A 7,676-nucleotide genomic window follows, 5' to 3' on the forward strand; every position below is an offset into this window, starting at 1 on the left:
TACTTCAACATCTCAGGTAAAGATATAAAAAAGAGAGGGGGAGAGAGAGAGAGAGAGAGAGAGGGGGAGGGGGGAGAGAGGAGAGAGAGAGAGAGAGAGAGAGGGAGGGAGAGAGAGAGAGAGAGAGAAAGAGAGAGAGGGGAGGAGAGTGAGAGAGAGAGAGACAGATACTGCTTTCTAACTGGCTTCTATCGGAGTCACACCGATGAAAATACAGATTGAATTTTCCTTATGTAAACAAAGGTGAAACCGCAGTTTTCCCCCTGTCGCTTTCTAACTGCCGGTGAAATTCACTCGCTGTGGCGCCTTTTTCTCCCGAATGATTTCTAACTGGCAGTTTCATCGGTGTCACACCGATAGGATGAGAATTTCTCCTGCTCTTGAGCAGGAGAATTTAATCGCCTATTTCTCTTCTTTTCATCGGCTATTTAATTGCCTTTTTACCCTTGTTGCTTTCTAACTGGCCGTTTCATCGGATGCGTCCGGATGCATCCGATGAAAATCAGTGCAGTTAGAAAAGGGTAAGAGAGAGAGAGAGAGAGAGAGAGGGCGAGGGGGGGGGGGGGGGCGAGGGGGAGGGAGACATGAAGAACAGACAGAGACATAAGTGAAGAGGTACAACACAGGAGTAATAGAAAATGACCCACAGTCATAACAAAATAGTAAAATGTAAGCTGAAGAGAGAATGAAGAGATGAGGAGAAGTTGAAGAGAAAAAAAAGGAAAAGTCAGCTGTTTGTGATTTATCTATGTGAATAATGCATTACACAAATTTGGCGTTTGCCCTGAAATTATTACAACTTTCTCCGGAAACGCTTTTTAAAATGTCATGCTTTCAATATTTCATGACTGCAGCTGGTTAGAGAAGAATCCAGTCTGATATATTTTTCAAACAGAATTCACATAACTTTTGTTATAGGAGAAAAATTGCCTTGTCCACGCTGGCTGGGAAATTTCTCCTAATTCATCAAACAAGCTCCGGCCATCAATAAATAAAGCAAAAATGATTTTCAATCATGATTTATATTCCTATTTCTCTACTTGTTTCAGGTGGTGGATTTGGGTAATATTTTATAACATGCATTGATATTCTCTCTCTCTCTCTCTCTCTCTCTCTCTCTATCTCTCTCTGATGGTCTCTTAAGTTGCAGAGGTGCTAATTCCTGGAGGTCTTGTAAAGCACCTGCCCAATCAGAGTGTTCATTATCTCCTACCACCTGTCTTGCTATTGAATGTGAGCTCCAACAGGAAGTCCAGCTATTCCATGGATCAATCCAAAGGATGCTGGGACAGGTGCACCCAGGAAAATAGGGAAAGGGCTCCCTCGGGAGGTGCCGTCAGAGCTAGTGCCTGCACAGTCGTCAATAGCACCGAAATCTTCTCGTTTTTAGTGCAACGCAGGTGCACCATTTCCTTTATTTTTTCTGTGTCTATTAAGACAGAGGAAACAATATTTTTGTTGCATTAGTTCTCTTTCATGAGTTTCTTTCATATTCATTATGTCTCTTTCAGTTTCTTAAAAACATCTAAGAAAGTTCACCTAAATTTGCTTTATTCTAAATAAGCCAAATGAGCAATTACCTACCATTCATTATCTAAAACATGCTGAAAAAATATTTCATATGACAAGCATGCTAGAAAATCAAACCAAGAAGAGTAACTTCTTGATCAAACTGCTTTTGCAGACGTGCAGGCCCATGGCGCAGGTGCAAGAAAAGGTCAATTTTAAAACAGCATGTTAATAAAAGAGTTAATGCACAGTAATGGTAAACATTGACAATGTAAAAACAAAATTCTTTCTGTTTCTAGTTTTGCATACATCTATTAGCGTGGAAAATTAAAAATAGAAATATCTAAGTCTGTTCATGTTTCAAATGTTCATCAATTAAGTCAACATACCCCATAAAGGCTGAGCTATAAAGAGCTAAAAAATTCCCCTTAAAAATGAAGAAACCCAGCTGAAGTCTTTGCATTACAGCTTTCAGACAAATTACTTTTCTGCATCTCCAAACTTGAAGAAAAAGAATGAGAGTCTCTTTTCATCATTGGAGACCCCAAAGCAGGTGTCTTCTCCTTCTCTCACGAACTATCATCATCACTATTTTCTCATTTCATGTCTTTATTTTCTTTGGTGGGAAGATGAGCCGCAGAGGCCAGGAAATCTGAGGTTTGATTTGATTGGTGATGTCAATAAGACTGGTGAGATGAGCGTCAGATTGAAAGCAGGTGCTTTGCTTGTTTCTAAACTTCATCTCATCATCTATGGATTTAGAATCAGAAGAGAGAACAACCTGCGAGTTCAAATTACTACGATGTCTGACCATGCGTGATAGGTAAAACTCTTTTAACTTTGACCATGGCTGTTTCCAAGGGCACAGTGAAGTATCTATTTGGGAGTGGTATGAGTCTTCTAGCCCATGACAATGTGGAACGTTACCAACCCCCCCCCCCCCCCCCCCCCCTTCGCCCACGTCAGAGTACCAGGATTCATTGTATAGCTTTACGAGAATCATAAAGCAGTTCAATGAGTAATTTTCTCTTTTTTTTTGTCTGAATGTTGCACACAGAACATTGTGTAACAAAACATCATTTAGTGAAACATATGTTTCTTTATATGATGTTTTGACAAAGAAAAAGATAAGAAGCAACGTATTGGTTCTCAAAAAGATAAGATGGACGGAAAGGAAAAGGGGTTCAAAGTATAGACACAGAACTTAAGCAGTGAAAAAGAGATAATCTATACATGATGTGATGAATAGCACACCCTAAATTATGCTTAAGGAGGTGCATTAAGTTTGCAAGTAGTCTGTTTTTCAATGAGCTTGTTACAGAGTTAAATGGTCAAAGTTCCTACAGACATCACAGTGATGACATTTATTCGTTCAGGGGCTTTATAAGTAAAATAATAAGCATTAAAAAAGTAATTTCATTGATCTCTTTGGTAAATAATGAACTGTAATTAATCTATATCTGACACAGATGAAAAAATTGAAAATTTTCATTTTAATTAGATAGATGGGCTTGAAACAAAAAAATATTTTAATATTGTAAAATGTTTAATTGAGCAATATTGTATAGTCAAAATAGATGCCTGTACTATGCAAAGTGATTTTTAAATGTTTTAGATGAAAGGGAGGAAGTTTAGGTGATAGAAAATACGTTTTTAGAGTCTTCATATCATTGAGATCATTGAGATCATTGATAGTGGGGGAATAAAATTGATATACAGTATATCCAAACAGCCTGAAGCAACTTCAATAAATCAATGGTTAGTCCCATGCTATAATGAAAGTCAATGGAAGATTATTTGCTATAGTACAATTACAGTGAACATAAGGTACTTTCTCAGGACATGCCTTCCAGTTTCATAGAATCTATCGAGTTATAGAAAGGAAATAAAAAATAACTTTTAATGAAATTATGCTATGTTTATAAGTGGACAGGAGATCAGTAAAATGGAGTGTGAAATATGGTCCATACCTTTTGTGCTTTTATACCTTAAGCATACAAAAGAAAAAGGCTTTTCACAGAACCAATACACAAACTTGACACAATTTATTTATAAAAAAAACACTTGAAACAAAGCAATTTTTAAGAGGAAAATAAAATTGATAATTGATAATTTTTATTTACCACATTATATCTTAAAGAAGGTGCAAAGGATTTCCAAATGCTTCCCTTCAAAAGACACTTTATTGCATAGAATAGTGAGGGATATCAAACTGTCTTTAGGATTCCAAGTTAATTCTGAAATTGGACTATTATGGAATAGAGGGCTTGACCGTTGACCCAAATAGAACTGAACTGAATAAAACAGAACTGCAAAAATGGGTCAAGAACAGACTCTTTCCCATATCTCCAGCCAACTAAATCCATTAAGAAATTTAATAATAATGTCAAACTGGAGTAGAAAGAACACTATTGATGGATCAGTTTTTCATTACCAACAGTCATTTTATTAGAAGTGTGGTAGTAGTAGAGAGCAGATGTGATGGTCCCATGAGTAAGGCGACAGGTGTTTTGGTAGGCAACCCTGGATATGGGTCTTGACATAGATAGTAACCAGGGGTTATAACGATCAATAGCAGATTAATCTAGCGGAATTATAATTATTATTTCACTAGCATGAACTAAACTACCAATGTTTGAATATCATATGGAAATACATGTATCACCATCATGAATCTTTGTTTCTGTTATTTTTTTTCTTCCCCAAAGCACTGTCAGTTTTTCAACAAGAGAGGGGATTTGAGTTTGGGGGGGGGGGGGGTAGAGGGAGGAAGGGAGTGAGGGGGTAGAGAAGTGGAGAGGGGTGGAGGGACACACCTAGTACAGAGACTGATAAGAAAAGGGGAGGGAGAAAGAGAGAAATAAAAGACAAGTAGTAGAGAACATACTACCCTTTTATTCAAGGGGGTGTTAATATGTATCAAAAAGAAAACTTTTGTTAATTTTTCTTTGATCTTTCTGAAAAATCTGCTCCTGTAAAAAAATGTCCTGCTTTCATACTATCTTATGAGGGTATACTTGATAGATCTATTTCTTTTTTTTTTTTACTTTTCTTTCTCTCTCTCCCTCTCTCTGCAAACTGCCCACCTCATAACAGGAAATATTCACTCCTATTTGTGCATTCATCACAATGTACGGGTATCACATACTATTCATGATTTGTTACTGATGAAGTTTCTTAAATTCCCAAGTCTGCAGTAATAAAGTTAAGAGGACGTGGGATGAAACATGCCAGAAATGCAAAGAGTAATTTCAAAAGCCTTGATGAACAATGATGATAGATTGATTTTACAATGTTTGCACAAAAATAAGACTCTACATGGTTGTAGGGTTGTAGCGTACATAAAATAATACCTGCACATGTTGAGATCTCATGCATGCTAGAAGCAGTCCAGATGTATCCAAACCCTGGATACAACTCTAGCTCAACTTCCATCCTTGATGGTCGATGATCGATGATCACGAAGAAGAAATACTCAACAACAACAACACAGCTTCAGGTGTAAAAAATTTCACTAACTTTCTAATCACTGAGAAGAAAGCCTTTCAAAGTAATGACGAGCTCCTTGTAACATTGTTTCTTGTTTCATGTCTCTAATGTTGACGACAAGTCATGAATCTTTCTTCAAATATAAAACAAGACTGATAACCTGCTGCTGAAGTATCCCACGCTCCACTTTTAGAAATTATCAAAGTCTAATTTATTACTTGAGATAACGACATCACATGAGAGGAAAGCTGTTTATATTAAAGTTACTACGAAACATAGAAACCAACGCATTATAGTGAATATCTACTACAAACCTGCAATATGTTATCAAAAGCCTACATATTTTCAGGTGTATATCTCCAATGCAAATGAAGAAACGATTTAAAATAAATTTGGCTAAAGCCAGCTTTTTTGAAAAATAAAATATGAAATGGGTTAGCATTAGGATTCCTAAAATATGATAAATATGGAATTACACAATAAATAGTAATCATGCCACACAGGGCTGAATGCATGCCAATCACATGTATCATACAAGTTTATATCATCATATTATCAATAATTATCATCGTTAACTTTCTCCAAAGCTTGAGTAACAGGCTGGCTCACACATTGCAGATCAACAGAAAACGCAGAGTCAGACTTGAAGCAGACTACCTCCTACCACCTGTTTAAGTCTCACAAACGTGAGCCATATGTTCCCGTTCTGCATGGTACTATGGGTTAGTGTGACATTAAAATTCAATAAATATATTTGTAGGCAAGAAGGGTAGAATGGGCTCAGATGCTATTCAAGGACAATACTACTGTGGCATCCACTGAGTGAGAGAAAGATAGATAGAGAGAGAGGGGGAGAGGAGAGGGAGAGGGAGAGAGAGGGAGAGAGAGAGAGAGAGAGAGAGAGAGAGAGAGAGAGTAAAAGGAGGGGGAAAATGAGGATGTATAATGAATGAATGACTTGAGGCCTACTACCATGACATCTATTAAAAACGAAAACAAAGGTTGAATATAAAAGTGTTGATAAATCCTAAATGTCTGTCCAACTTGTATCCTACTTTCTAACATTAAATGACAGTAATTTATATCTACAATATCATGAAGATTTATATTCCTAATATATTATATCAGAAGAAACACAGAATCCTCAAATGTCAGATATACCTAAAGGTTTTGGAAAAGGTGGAAATTTGAGGGAAAATAAGATAACTTGGGTGAATAAACACATGAAAAGGATCAATGTTATGACTAAACTTAATCCTACTTTTAGCCTCTTCTTGCATCAGCATGTGTTGTCAGCTATGTCAACAGTGCAAGTTGTTCTGTTTACAAGGGAAATTGAAATTTAGTACAGATATTCCCAAACAGTTAATATTTTGCCTATTGCTTTTACTCTAATTGATGCAATAATAAATTGAAATTAATCTACAGCGAGCAGCTGATGGGCTTCCCACGTTTTCTCTCATTAACAATGAATTCTTGTGCTCCTGCCTCTGTAGGTATATCAAAGAGATTGGGTGATGATGTCCCAGATATGCTGGTACACAGCAGAATGATTGATGGTTATACAGTGACAGACAATGACTATAAAATGACAGGATCAACTACCTAAAGTGCTCCCTCTCTAGCTCAATGATGGCAATATAGTTTCAGATTAGATACTAATATAACCCATCTCAAAGCACCACTGAGAAGTGGCAACATCATTGAAAGAAAGCTCCTCTTTCGAGAACTGCACATGTTTTGAAAAGCAAGTATTCTTAGTATCAGAAGCAAGCCATTATTGAAATACACAATGTAAACTCTATAGGTTACACAACTTTTGTTGCAAAACTTTAAATAAACGCCATAAGACTTCAATATTCTTCTATGATTTACACACTCTTCCCGTCTGTCTTTCTTTCTCTGCCTCTCGCTCTGGGCAAGCAATTCAACCCACGCCGGTTGCATAAAAGATGAGCATGTAGCCACAAATACTCTGGAGAAAACCTCAGACTTTAAACTGTTTGTTCAGTAGCAGTAAGAGCCCCCCATGTATTGATCTGTGTGCTTATGTTTCACAACCAAACAGCCAGAGTGTTAGAGCAAGGAAGAAAAGAGTTGAAAATATCATCATCAATACAATCTTCTTCAAATACACCTAATCCAACAACCAGTCCATTTAGAATTCACAACCACAATCTCTAGATAATATTTCATTATTTTGTTCAGCATCGGAGGAATATTTAATCAAATATATCAAAAGAGAAAAAGATAAAAGTTTGGCCTTTTATTTTCAGATTAAATATCAATAGTAGAAAGTGTCTCAATATGATGTTCTCCACTGGGTAAAGATGCTTCAAATCCACCCCACGGCCACCCCATCCTCTCTTGTCCTCTATCTCTCTTCTCCCCCTCACATCTCACCTCATCCTCTCTAGTCTAGTATCTCCTTTATTCCCCTCTCATCTTTAAAGCCACCATCCTACCCTACCCTCTCTAGTCCTCTATCTCTTTTAACCCCCTCCCATCTCATCTCATGTACATGCCCCCCCCCCACCCCCACCCCAACCTCTCTAGTCCTCTATCTCTCTTTGCCCCCTCACATCTCATCCCATGTGCTACCACCCCCTCCCCCATCCTCTCTAGTCTTATATCTCTTTTAGCCCCCTCCCAACTCATCTCATGTCCCACCATGCATC

This window comes from Strongylocentrotus purpuratus, unplaced genomic scaffold, assembly GCF_000002235.5.
Source record: "Strongylocentrotus purpuratus isolate Spur 01 unplaced genomic scaffold, Spur_5.0 spur5_scaffold_8, whole genome shotgun sequence".
Classification (NCBI taxonomy): Eukaryota; Metazoa; Echinodermata; class Echinoidea; order Camarodonta; family Strongylocentrotidae; genus Strongylocentrotus; species Strongylocentrotus purpuratus.